Source organism: Pleurodeles waltl, chromosome 6 (genome assembly GCF_031143425.1).
Source record: "Pleurodeles waltl isolate 20211129_DDA chromosome 6, aPleWal1.hap1.20221129, whole genome shotgun sequence".
NCBI classification, from domain to species: Eukaryota; Metazoa; Chordata; class Amphibia; order Caudata; family Salamandridae; genus Pleurodeles; species Pleurodeles waltl.
The window spans coordinates 111,829,803-111,844,090 of NC_090445.1; the positions used below are offsets into that span (position 1 = coordinate 111,829,803).

The 14,288-nt window shown below is 49.6% G+C and overlaps 1 protein-coding gene across 1 annotated transcript in view; it reads left to right on the forward strand.

Moving 5' to 3' along the window:
• PIP4K2B (phosphatidylinositol-5-phosphate 4-kinase type 2 beta) overlaps positions 1–14,288 on the forward strand; it is a 320,769-nt gene that overhangs the window by 168,707 nt on the left and 137,774 nt on the right. The gene's annotated exons all lie outside the window — the stretch shown is intronic.

Genomic DNA, 14,288 nt, shown 5'->3' on the forward strand with positions numbered 1-14,288 from the left:
ACTGTCACCGCAAGAGCAGGATAGAAGGAGCTATGAATATGCACACTCCATACCAGGTTAATTAGGGGAATAGAATCTGCATGCATGTGCATTTAAACTGTGCTATGAAGTATACAGACAGGTGATGGGTTGAGGGCTTGAATTATTCTCACCAACTGGCAATTAGTTGGCCCGCATCCCAGTCCATCTTTATTTTGCACATTATGCCACTTCAGTTTGGGCCCAGCCATATACAAATCAGTCTTGACCCTGTTCCAAGAGTAACAGCCCAGCCCAAACTGCCAGGGCAAATATTTCATGAGCCAGAACACAAGCAATTCAAAATAATTATGGACTAGGATGGAACCTCCAGTAACATTCAGTGACTGAGATTAATGAATTCATTCCATCCATCACTTTTTTGTATACTTTGGGCATTGCACCTAATGGGTATGCCCAGATGTTAGACTTTTCATCCTTGGCGTGGTCTCCCTTAACTTTTTGCCTCTGTTCCCCAGGTTGTTGATGTGTGCTGGACTCTGATTTTATTGTGCTTGTTACTCTGGGCACTTTACCACTGCTAACCAGTGCTAAAGTGCAAGTGCTCCTGTTTAAAATATGTACGTAATTGGTTCTCCATGATTGGCATATTTGTTTTACTGTTAAGTCCCTAGTAAAGTGCACTAGAGGTGCCCAGGGCCTGTAAATCAAATGCTACTAGTGGGCCTGCAGCACTGGTTGTGCCACCCACATAAGTAGCTCTGTAATCATGTCTCAGACCTGCCACTGCAGTGTCTGTGTGTGTATTTTTACACTGTAAATTCGACTTGGCAAGTGTACCCACTTGCCAGGCCTAAACCTTCCCTTTTCTTACATGTAAGGCACCCCTAAGGTAGGCCCTAGGTAGCCCCAAGGGCAGGGTGCAATGTATGGATAAGGTAGGACATATAGTAATGTGGTTTATATGTCCTGACAGTGAAATACTGCTAAATTCGTTTTTCACTGTTGCAAGGACTGTATCTCTCATAGGATAATATGGGGGCTACCTTTAAATATGATTAAAGCGTAGATTCCCCTAGAGAGTAGATGGACATGTAAAGTTTGGGGTCCCTGAGCTCACAATTTAAAAATACATCTTTTAGTAAAGTTGATTTTAAGATTGTGCGTTTGAAAATGCCACTTTTAGAAAGTGAGCATTTTCTTGCTTAAACCATTCTGTCACTCTGCCTTGTTTGTGGATTCCCTGTCTGGGTCAGTTGACAGTTGGGTTGTTTTTCACCTCACACCAGACAGTGACACAAAGGGAGCTGGGGTGTAACCTGCATTTCCTGATTAGCCATCTCTGCTAGGAGGGAGGGGTGGAGTGGCCACTCTCATCTGAAAGGACTGTGCCTGCCTCTAACAATGCCGGCTCCAACCCCCTGGTGTGTGTCTGAGGCCTTGCCTGGGCAAGGCAGGATTTCACAAGTAGGTGTGAGTCCCCTTTGAAGAAAGGTGACTTCAAAGACTAAAATGGGTATAAGAAGGGCACCCAAATCTACAGACTTTAGAAACACTTCTGGAATCAAGAGGAACCTCTGACTGGAGAAGAGCTGTTAGCTGAGGAGGAAGTGCTGCCCTGCCTGTGACTGTGCTTTGTGGAGCTTTCCTGCAGTGCTGCTTCTGCCAGAGTAAGAGGGCAAAGACTGGACTTTGTGTGCCTTCCATCTTGAGAAGAAATCTCCAAGGGCTTGATCTAGAGCTTGCCTCCTGTTGTTTGAAGTCTCAGGGACAGCAAAGACTTCTCTCTGCCAGCACCTGGAGCCTCTGGAGAGACTCCTACTCTGCCCTGTGGTGCCCATCCAGTTCCTGGGACCCTGAAAGGAGAAGCTGGCAGCCTAAAGACAAGACAATCCACGCACAGAGCGCCGTGCGGGGAAAAGATCGACGCGAATCCGATCGGCGGCTGAAAAACGACGCGCCGCCAGCTCCGTGGCTGAGAAACGACGCTCGCAGGAAACGCGACCGAAGAATCGACGCACGGAGCAGGAGAAACGACGCGCAGCATCGCTGACGGAGGCTGGATTTTTGACTCGAGTACCGCCGTGCGGAGTTATTTTCGACGCACGCCCGCCCGTGCGGGGTTATTTTTGACGCACACCAGGTACATTTTCACTCTAGCAGCGCTAGTGTGTTTTTAAAACTACTTAAAGACTCTTTTTGATTTTTAATTAATAACTTGACTTGTGTATGGTGGATTTTTGTCGTTTTGGTCTTGTTTTGTTTAGATAAATATTTCCTATTTTTCTAAACCTTTGTTGTGTCATTTTGTAGTGTTTTCATTGAGTTACTGTGTGTGTTGGTACAAATACGTTACGCCTAGCACTCTGAGGTTAAGCCTACTGCTCTGCCAAGCTACCAAGGGGGTAAGCAGGGGTTAGCTGAGGGTGATTCTCTTTTACCCTGACTAGAGTGAGGGTCTTTGCTTGAACAGGGGGTAACCTGACTGTCAACCAAGGACCCCATTTCTAACATTGGTGATCAGCGGTCGGGATTTGGACTTGTATTTGTGCCTGACATACAGTGATTAAGTGTACACTACTGTTTGAGTTCAGACCACTATGTGACCACATACTACTAGTCTTGTGATTTTTGTTTTTTTCTATTTGGACTGTTTTTGCTCTGCATTCAGTTTCTTTTTTCGCTGATCCGGTGATTGACTTTTCTGGAACTTCATTTGAGAACTTGCTTTTCTGCATTTGGAACTTTGCACTCTTTTAACCTTTTATCATGTCTCTACTTGGAGATGCACCAGTTGAAGCTGTTGTTGACCTGAAGCAATTGGATAGTTATAACAAGGCTCAGCTAAAGCAGTTTTGTAAAAATTTTGGTTGTCCCATTAAGAGCTCTTCCAAGAAGGATGAGCTGAAAAAGGCGCTGAGGGCCTGGGTGACAACCAGAAGCACTGGAGGGCACACTGAGGATGAGGAGAGAGAGCAATCAGTACAGAATGGTATATTGGGGGGCCTGTTATTCCCAGGGAAGGAGTCTCTAGGGCAAGTAGCAGTGTATCCTCCAAGGGTCTGACACCTGAAGAGTTACAGGACAGACAGGCAGAGAGGGAGTACCAATTGGAGTTGAAAAAGCTCAGTCTAGAGGTGGAACAGAGAAAGCTGGCCATTGAGGAAAGGAAGTTAGCCATGGCTCATGAGCTCAGTTTAAAAGAGATAGATCAGAGGAGTCAGTCCAGTAGAGATGGTGGCAGCAATCCTACAGTGCAGCCTGAGAGAAGGGTACACATCCCAAAAGACCTTGTGATGGATTATAAGAGGGATGATGATATCTGCTTGTGGTTCAAGGGTTATGAGTCCGCTCTCCACATGAACCTGGTCCCTGAAGCTCATTGGGGGGCAGCCCTGTGGAAGCATTTTGAGGCAGAGGGGAGGGACACACTGACAGCCTTAGGGGATGCTCAGGATCTCACCTACCCTGTCATGAAGGAGGCCTTTGCTTACCAGGTATGGTCTCACCCCTGAGCAGTACAAGGAGAAGTTTAGATCCTACAAGAGAAAGGAATCCCAAACATGGTTGGAATGTGTTGATTCTTTTTGCAGGTCACTGGATGGTTGGGTGAAGGGCAGTAAGGTAAACACGTATGAGGGGCTTTACAATTTAATTGCTTGGGAGCACTTGTACAGTTTATGTTTTCCAGAGCTGCGCCAGCACCTCATTGACAGCAAGCTGACTGACCCCAGGAAGCTTGCACAGGAAGCGGACCGCTGGGAGAGCACCAGGGTCCAAAAGAGGTATGGGGGAGACCACGCCAAGGGTGGGCAGGGTCCCTCTCAGAAGAAAGGGGGGGGTAAGGGCAAACAGGGGGAGTTCTCTAAAGGGCCCCAAACTGATCCCCAGGGTAAGGATTCCCAACCCCCCAGTGAAAAGAAGCCATGGTTGTCCAAAGGGAAGCCAGTGGCAGGTGGTCCCCCACGTAAGTGCTATGCATGTGACCAGGTGGGTCATGTGAGGGGGGACCCCAAATGCCCCAGAAGTACACCGGCACCCACTGGTGCACCGTCCCAGGGTTTGGCCAGTGTAGCGCTTGGGGAGGAGTTGGTTTCAGGTGGGTGGGAACCAGCAGAAATGACCCTTGTCTCACTAGGGGACAGTGAGATGGTCCAGAGAAACCTAGTGCCTGATAACACTAAGAAGTACAGGCAATGGGTGACCATCAATGGACAGAGGGTGGAGGCTCTGAGAGACACAGGAGCCAGTGTGACTACAGTGAGGAGTCACCTGGTGTCTGAAGAGCAGATTGATCCCCGGGTACTTCACCAAGTAGTTGCGGTAGACAACTCTGAGCGCCTCTGCAGAGTGGCGCAGGTTCCCTTTGAATGGGGGGGGGTCTCAGGTTCCTGGAAAGTAGCTGTGAGTCCAACCATGCCTGTTGATTGTTTGCTAGGTAACGACCTGGAGGATTCCCCTTGGAAGGAGGTGGAACACAGGTCTCACTTGGAGATGTTGGGTCTGCCTGGGTGGGTATGCGTATCCACCCGGTCTATGGCAGCCAATCAGGGTAGTCAAGAGCCCCTGGAGCCTGAAACAGTGGCCCAGGGGACCGCCAAGAAGAGGAAGGGCAGGGGGCGCGGGAAACCGGCCCCAGAAGTTCCCACAGTCCGGGAGGAGGCAGAGCCTGAGGGTGATGCCCCGGAGCCTACAGGGGAACAGGTGGCTGAACTGGGGGAGGTCCCTGAGCTGTCACAGTGGCAGCAGGAAGGGGGACCCACCAGGGAAGCATTCTGCACAGCGCAGAAGGAGTGCCCTACTCTTGAGGGGCTGCGGCAGCAGGCTGCAGCCCAGGCGGCTGGCGAGGCGCCAGGTACTCACCTGATTTACTGGGAGGATGGCCTCCTGTATAGTGAGCCTAAGGTTCCTGAGCCTGGGTCAGCTCGTATGCTGGTGGTACCCCAGTGCTTCAGGGCCTTCCTACTGGGTTTGGCTCATGATGTGCCTTTGGCAGGACATCTAGGGCAGGACAAGACCTATAAGAGGCTTGTCTCCCACTTTTACTGGCCCTTGATGCACAAGCAGTCAGCTGCTTATTGTAGGTCTTGTCAGACTTGTCAGGCAAGTGGCAAGAGTGGGGGGAAATGCAAAGCTCCCCTCCAACCTTTACCTGTAGTCAGTACTCCCTTTGAAAGGGTAGGAATTGACATTGTGGGGCCTCTGGATCCCAAGACAGCCATGGGCAACAGGTTCATCCTGGTCTTGGTGGACCATGCCAGGCGGTACCCAGAAGCCATTCCTCTAAGGACGGTCACTGCCCCTGTGGTGGGACGTGCCTTGATGGGGGTTTTTACCCGCATGGGGTTCCCCAAGGAGGTGGTATCTGATAGAGGTACAAACTTCATATCCACTTATATGAAGTCTCTGTGGAAGGTGTGTGGGGTAACCTACAAGTTCACCACCCCTTACCACCCCCAAAGTAATGGTCTGGTTGAGAGATTCAACCGCACCTTGAAAGGCATGATTCAGGGCCTGTCAGAGCCCTTGAGGCGTAAGTGGGACGTCCTCTTGCCATGCCTTCTGTTCGCTTACAGGGAGGTGCCTCAAAAGGGACTTGGCTTTAGCCCCTTTGAGCTCATCTATGGCCACCCTGTGAGGGGACCGCTCAGTCTGGTGAAGGAGGCTTTGGAGAAAGCTCCTAGTAAACCACCCCAGGATGTATTTAGCTACATGCTGGCACTAAGAAACCAGACTGCCCGCTTCAGGAGTCTCGCTCAGGAGAACCTGGAAGCAAGCCAGGAGGATATGAAACGGTGGTACGACCAGAATGCCACTCTGGTTGAGTTTCAGCCTGGACAAAGTGTGGGTCATGGCACCAGTGGAGCCTAGGGCTCTCCAAGATAAGTGGACTGGGCCTTTTGAGGTGGTGGAACGAAAGAGCGAGGTCACCTATCTGGTAGACTTACAATCCCCCAGGAACCCTTTGAGGGTCCTACATGTCAACCGCCTCAAACCACACTTTGAGCGAACTGAGCTATCCATGCTCCTAGCGACAGATGACGGGGTGGAGGAAGAGAGTGAGCCTCTTCCTGACCTCCTGTCTGCAGGAGAGAAAGATGGGTCTGTGGAGGGAGTGATCCTCTCCCCCTCCCTGACTGAGGAACAGCAGAGGGACTGTCGCCACGTGCTGGGACAGTTCGCCTCGCTGTTTTCCCTGATCCCAGGAGTCACACACCTGTGCACACATGATGTGGACACTGGGGACAGTACACCTGTTAAACATAAGGTTTACAGGGTGACTGACAGGGCTTGCATTAAGGAGGAAGTCTCCAAAATGTTAACCCTAGGGGTTATTGAGCGCTCCAGCAGTCCTTGGGCCAGCCCAGTGGTCTTGGTCCTAAAGGCTGCTGCTCCTGGTGCCACTCCAGAACTTAGGTTCTGTGTGGACTACCGGGGTCTCAATGCGGTCAGCAAGACTGACGCACACCCCATCCCCCGAGCTGATGAGCTCATTGATCGGTTAGGAGCTGCCAAGTACCTCAGTACGTTTGATTTAACATCTGGGTACTGGCAGATTGCCTTAACTGAGGGGGCAAAGGAGAGGTCAGCATTCTCTACCCCAGATGGGCACTTCCACTTCAATGTGATGCCCTTTGGGATGAAGAACGCCCCTGCCACCTTTCAGAGGTTGGTCAACCAGGTGTTGGCAGGACTGGATGAGTTCAGTGCCGCCTACCTGGATGACATTGCTGTGTTTAGTTCCACATGGGAGGAACACCTGCAACACCTCTGGAGAGTGTTAGAGGCCCTGCAGAAGGCAGGCCTCACTATTAAGGCGAGCAAGTGCCAAATAGGGCAGGGTTCTGTGGTGTACTTAGGACACCAGGTGGGGAGTGGCCAGGTGGCACCCCTACAGCCTAAGATTGATACGATTCTGGCTTGGGAGCCTCCCAAGACCCAGACTGAAGTGAGAGCCTTTTTAGGTCTCACAGGATATTACCGGAGGTTTGTTAAGGGATATGGTACCATTGTTACCCCCTTAACTGAGTTGACTTCCAAGAAGCAACCCAAGAAAGTGATCTGGACAGAGGCTTGCCAGAACGCTTTTGATGCCCTGAAGGCTGCCATGTGCACAGCACCTGTGCTGCAGGCACCTGACTACTCCAAGGAGTTTGTTGTGCAAACAGACGCCTCAGAGCATGGTATTGGAGCAGTACTCTCACAGCTTAATGAAGAGGGCCTAGATCAACCCGTAGCCTTCATTAGCAGGAGGTTACTACCCAGGGAACGTAGGTGGAGTGCCATAGAACGCAAAGCGTTTGCTGTGGTCTGGGCACTGAAGAAGCTAAGACCCTACTTGTTTGGGACTCACTTCCGAGTTCAGACCGACCACAGACCCCTCAGATGGTTAATGCAGATAAGGGGTGAGAATCCAAAACTGTTGAGGTGGTCCATTTCCCTACAGGAGATGGACTTTACGGTGGAACATCGTCCTGGTACAGAGCACGCCAATGCTGATGGTCTGTCCAGGTTCTTTCGCCTTAGTGATGAGAACTCCCATGAGGTTGGGTAGTTGCTCCCCACTTTTAGCTGGGGGGGACACGTGTTAGACTTCTCATCCTTGGCGTGGTCTCCCTTAACTTTTTGCCTCTGTTCCCCAGGTTGTTGATGTGTGCTGGACTCTGATTTTATTGTGCTTGTTACTCTGGGCACTTTACCACTGCTAACCAGTGCTAAAGTGCAAGTGCTCCTGTTTAAAATATGTACGTAATTGTTTCTCCATGATTGGCATATTTGTTTTACTGTTAAGTCCCTAGTAAAGTGCACTAGAGGTGCCCAGGGCCTGTAAATCAAATGCTACTAGTGGGCCTGCAGCACTGGTTGTGCCACCCACATAAGTAGCTCTGTAATCATGTCTCAGACCTGCCACTGCAGTGTCTGTGTGTGTGTATTTTTACACTGTAAATTCGACTTGGCAAGTGTACCCACTTGCCAGGCCTAAACCTTCCCTTTTCTTACATGTAAGGCACCCCTAAGGTAGGCCCTAGGTAGCCCCAAGGGCAGGGTGCAGTGTATGGATAAGGTAGGACATATAGTAATGTGGTTTATATGTCCTGACAGTGAAATACTGCTAAATTCGTTTTTCACTGTTGCAAGGACTGTCTCTCTCATAGGATAATATGGGGGCTACCTTTAAATATGATTAAAGCGTAGATTCCCCTAGAGAGTAGATGGACATGTGGAGTTTGGGGTCCCTGAGCTCACAATTTAAAAATACATCTTTTAGTAAAGTTGATTTTAAGATTGTGCGTTTGAAAATGCCACTTTTAGAAAGTGAGCATTTTCTTGCTTAAACCATTCTGTGACTCTGCCTTGTTTGTGGATTCCCTGTCTGGGTCAGTTGACAGTTGGGTTGTTTTTCACCTCACACCAGACAGTGACACAAAGGGAGCTGGGGTGTAACCTGCATTTCCTGATTAGCCATCTCTGCTAGGAGGGAGGGATGGAGTGGCCACTCTCATCTGAAAGGACTGTGCCTGCCTCTAACAATGCCGGCTCCAACCCCCTGGTGTGTGTCTGAGGCCTTGCCTGGGCAAGGCAGGATTTCACAAGTAGGTGTGAGTCCCCTTTGAAGAAAGGTGACTGCAAAGACTAAACTGGGTATAAGAAGGGCACCCAAATCTACAGACTTTAGAAACACTTCTGGAATCAAGAGGAACCTCTGCCTGGAGAAGAGCTGTTAGCTGAGGAGGAAGTGCTGCCCTGCCTGTGACTGTGCTTTGTGGAGCTTTCCTGCAGTGCTGCTTCTGCCAGAGTAAGAGGGCAAAGAATGGACTTTGTGTGCCTTCCATCTTTAGAAGAAATCTCCAAGGGCTTGATCTAGAGCTTGCCTCCTGTTGTTTGAAGTCTCAGGGACAGCAAAGACTTCTCTCTGCCAGCACCTGGAGCCTCTGGAGAGCCTCCTACTCTGCCCTGTGGTGCCCATCCAGTTCCTGGGACCCTGAAAGGAGAAGCTGGCAGCCTAAAGACAAGAAAATCCACGCACAGAGCGCCGTGCGGGGAAAAGATCGACGCAAATTTTGGTTTTATCATCTCTTCTTTCTGTGCTTTTGTTTTGTTAGCGCGTGCTAGTTTAATTTCCTCTTTCTTCGTTTGTCCCTCCTTTGGCATAAGTACTGCTTTCATTCCCATGGAGTATCTGTGTGCTGCTTGCCCTTTGATGGCTGCCCGATGTTTTTTCTTTTGAAGGAAGCGCTCCATAATACTGCATCTGTTTGCAGACGCTTATATTCATCCCACTCCCTTTCCTCGTACAAGCATGCTTCACTGTGGACGAGAACGTTTAAGTTCAGTTTATGCTTGTTTGTTACGTTTTTCTGAATTTTTTTGTTTTTGTTGTATGAAAGACTTGTCCTTCCGTGTTGTCTTTGCCACCCTCCCTTCCACTCTACATCCCTGTGGCTTATGATCCGTCTCTCCGCATCAGTCTTTGTCTCTGTTTTAAACATGCTGCACCATATCTGGGAAAAAATATTTTTAATGTGCACTTACATTTTCTATTTTAGTTGTATTGCAGACATGATATTTTTTGTGTTGCCCTCTGAGTTGATTCTACCCACTACCTCCCTCACATCTTCCCTCCCTGTGGCCTTTGAGCCCGCTTCGTTGCGATACCATACCATGCAATGACGGGCCATCCCATACGACAGGCAACCATGCCATACTCTACAATGACAGATCTTACCATACCACAGTATACAATGACAGGCCCTATTTTACAGTACAGTGAAATACCATACCAAAGAATTACATGCCCTACAGTAACATACAGTAATAGGCCATAACACAGCATACTATAAAATGAAGTACCCTACATACTATACAATGACAAGCCATTCCATTCTATAACATACAATGACAGGCCATTCCATGTTGTACAGTGACAGACCATTCCATACCAAGCCTTACAATGACAAGCCACACTGTACCATACTATACAATGACCAGCCATGCCAAACCATACAATAAAATGCAAAGCAGCTGCACTATTGTATAACATGGCTAAAAAAACATTAACGAAACCAATAGATCTCACATAGGTGAGACCTTTTGGCTTTGCCAATGCTTGTTTTGGGTCTGGTGCAACCTCATTCTAAGGGGAGGTCAGTCCTAGTTTTTGGGGACAAGGAGAAGGGCACACCTTGTCTTGTCTCAAGCTGTTGCTCTGCGTGCATTTTATTGGCTGGGGGAGATTAAATGTGTTTTACATATTTTTTTTTTCCTTGCTAGATATAATGGGGTTGGTGTTACTCATGGGTGTTTGCTGTTAAGGAGCGGGTATATGCCTTGGATATTGTGAAGACCTTCCTCTGAAGTGCACTTTATTCCCTGGGGGGCAGCATATTTTGGGATGTTATGTGCTGTGCTGATGGAGGTTCTTCTTTTGCTGTGTAGGGAGGAGGTTGGAATTTTATTATCTGAGATGGTAAACCTTACTTTCTGAGCTTTGCGTTTTTTTCCGGAGGAAGTTTAAAGGTGTACTTTGACTTCTTGAGCATTTTCTGGGAGCGTGGTCTTCATCTTTGCAGGTACGGGGGTGAGAAGTCCCTATCTATTGGAAAATTTCACTTTTATTGTTTAAGAGGTTAGTCATTGATGTATGTCCTCAGTATACGTGGTCAGAGGTGTTTTGAAGTTTTCTTCTCTGAGATTTTAGGCGGCCTATGCTTCTCGCCTTGAAGCAGATCACACTTTGCGATTTAGTATTTGCAGTTGAAATCTCTGGGAGGGTAGGCAGTGCCCTGGGACCCCGGTGTTTTATGTGGTTGGTGCTTGGTGTTGTTGCAAGCCTTGCTCTGTGGGGCTCAGAGGTGGGTCGCCTTCGCTCTGCGGAGTTTGCCATTCAGCACGGATGTGGGCGCTTACGTCACGCCTAAGGCCTGACAGTAGAAATTAAACTTCGCGAGTTCTATACATGACGTTAACATGTAATAGCGAATAGCAGTGCAGCCATGGCTTGTATTAATTTGGAAAAGGAAGAGTGCTGGTGCCTGAAGCCGGCACGTAGTGCAGTTAAATGCCAGCATGCCAAATATCAAGGCAGGTAGTCTTCAATCCATCTCATGTCTCTTTAATCCTCTCCCCGACTCTATATTTCACTCTTGCGGGTTCCTGCCTTCTCCATTTGTCAGAGCTTTGTCGTCTTTCTCTTCCTATCTGTATGTTTTTTCCTCTCTTGCGCTCAGTAACTATCTGTTTGCAGAAAAGTAAATGGCAGTGTGCAACGAACGGCGAAAATGAGGTACTGGTTCCGGTCACACATCGGTGTAGGTGTGCAGAAACGAGGCCTCTTCTCGGGCGCGCCTTCGGTGGCTGCCTGGGCTTCTCGCCCTGTGGTGCTCAGGTGACGCGTCGCCAGCTGTGGCTTGTGGTGCTGCTTCGAGCTGAGGAGAGCCCCGAGAGGGGCGGCGGTGAGAAGTTTCCAGCACTCCGGTGGTTTAGTTTCCTTATGCAGTCATTTACACGCTGTTGCTTAGATGCACCCAGAAGAACCTATTCGTGCAGGCAGCTCGAGATGAAGGATTCTGTTAGATATACAGGTGCCCAGTGAGAGCCCCATTTCACCCAAAGCAGGTTTATTTGCGTGAAAAGCTTTACTTTGTTGTCACTGGGTGCCCTGCCACTTAGCGCCGTGCTCAGCACACCATTTCAAGTTGTGGCCTTTTATTTGACAGTTAGGGGATATCTAGTCTTGACTTGCTTTCGGTGAACACGTTGGACAATTAAAGATAATGGTTTGTCACTGAAGCCCCGGGTGAAAGGTATAGTGGCCTGATATGGTGCGAGGGAAGCAGGGAGGATTGTGTGAAGTGCTTCCGGGATCTGCAGTCTGGGTGAAATGTTGGCGTTGTGAAGATGCCCTGTAATGAGAGTTGGAATGTGTGAGGGAGCAGTTGGCGCGAAGCAAGAAGGGAAGTTAGACGTGCACTTAGGCCCCGCGTCCCTGGATCTCATTTCTCTACACTATTGTTGTTCCTGTACCCATTGCACTTTAGAATAAACCTCCAAGATAGCTCAGTGATCAGCATCGTTTTCTTCCTTACCAAAGGCTGGCTGAAGTCAGTCCTTTGAGGCATTGTTGAATGATTGGATTGCAACTTTTAGGATGCGCCACGCGTCTGCTGCGTACAAGTTACGCCTGAGCATGTGGGCCTTGGGGAAAGTCGAGCACTATTGTTGCTGCAAATGTTGGAAGACGTGTGACTTGCACCTGTGCTGTGGGACTCGGGTAAAGCGTCGCAGATGCTGTACGGAGGCATGTGCTATGCTGGAAGGCATGCTGTGCATTGTTACTCGTGTGCTGTGGGACTCGGGTAAAGCGTCGCAGATGCTGTACGGAGGCATGTGCTATGCTGGAAGGCATGCTGTGCATTGTTACTCGTGTGCTGTGGGACTCTGGTAAAGCGTCGCAGATGCTGTACGGAGGCATGTGCTATGCTGGAAGGCATGCTGTGCATTGTAACACCTGTGCTGTGGGACTCGGGTAAAGCGTCGCAGATGCTGTACGGAGGCATGTGCTATGCTGGAAGGCATGCTGTGCATTGTTACTCGTGTGCTGTGGGACTCGGGTAAAGCGTCGCAGATGCTGTACGGATGCATGTGCTATGCTGGAAGGCATGCTGTGCATTGTTACTCGTGTGCTGTGGGACTCGGGTAAAGCGTCGCAGATGCTGTACGGAGGCATGTGCTATGCTGGAAGGCATGCTGTGCATTGTTACTCGTGTGCTGTGGGACTCTGGTAAAGCGTCGCAGATGCTGTACGGAGGCATGTGCTATGCTGGAAGGCATGCTGTGCATTGTAACACCTGTGCTGTGGGACTCGGGTAAAGCGTCGCAGATGCTGTACGGAGGCATGTGCTATGCTGGAAGGCATGCTGTGCATTGTTACTCGTGTGCTGTGGGACTCGGGTAAAGCGTCGCAGATGCTGTACGGATGCATGTGCTATGCTGGAAGGCATGCTGTGCATTGTTACTCGTGTGCTGTGGGACTCGGGTAAAGCGTCGCAGATGCTGTACGGAGGCATGTGCTATGCTGGAAGGCATGCTGTGCATTGTTACACGTGAGCTGTGGGACTCGGGTAAAGCGTTGCAGATGCTCTGCGGAAGCATGTCCTTTGTTGGAAGGCAAGCGTCGCAGGTGCTCCGCGGAGGCATGTCCTATGTTGGAAGGCAAGCTCTGCGGGGGCATGTGCTATGCTGGAAGGCAAGCGTCACGAATGCTCTGCAGAGGCATGTGCTATGCTGGAAGGCACACACTGCATTGTTACACCTGTGCTGGGGGCTTGGGTTGACTGGCAGACTAGCGTTGTAATATTGGATTTGTGGGAATGCTTGATATGCTAGAGGTCCGGAATTGCTGAGGACATTGGCCCCCTTTTACTCACCTAATAGGCCACGTAGATCCTCTACAGCATTCTTAGTAGTGACCCCTAAAGCGAAGAAGGCCAGATGGGGTGGAAGATCCCTAGCTTATCAGTGGGCAAAGTTATGGAACTTCCTATCACTTAGCCTACGGACGACCAGCCATGAACTAACCTTCCGCAAGGCTTTAAAGACTTGGCTGTTCAAAACCTAATTCTTCCACATTTATCCTCAACTTAGTGTCCTAGCCCCTAGCGCTGGGAGGCCTCCAGGCAGCCATGAAAACCACATAACATAACATATGCATACTACCTGTGCCTGTACTCGACAGTACCGTATTGCAAAATGATGTCCCCTGCAGAATCTGTGGGTGGCCCATGAGGCCCCTGTATGTCACAGGTATTCATAGTCCTGAGACTGAATGAGGGTCCCCCGGGAGGGTGGTGGCCCCTGCACTGGCCCTCGTTGTGCCCTGCTGCTGGAGTGCTTCAGGGAGTGAGACACTGAGCATTTTGAGGGCGTGTCAGGTTTTTGACGGGAACGTGCGGGGTGCAACTTACTCCTTTGCTGTGATGCTCGAGTAGAGTGGTGGCCTAGGGTTGTGGAGGCGTGTCTGATGTTGGAATGCGTTATGTTGTGCACAGTTTACACTTTCTCTAGGATTCTTGAGAAGGACGAGCTAGGGTTGTGATTATATGTCCAATGTGGGAAGGTACTTGCTACATGTAGTTTGTGTCTGTATTGGGGTACTTATGGTGAGTGGCACACCAGTGTTGCAGTTGCTTGTTTGATGTTGGAAGGTGTGTGCTGCTTGTAGTTTGTATTTGTGTTGCGGTCGGTGAGAGTGGCACACTAGTACTGTGGTAGTTTGTCTGATGTTGCACGCTGTGTTTTGCATGCAGTTT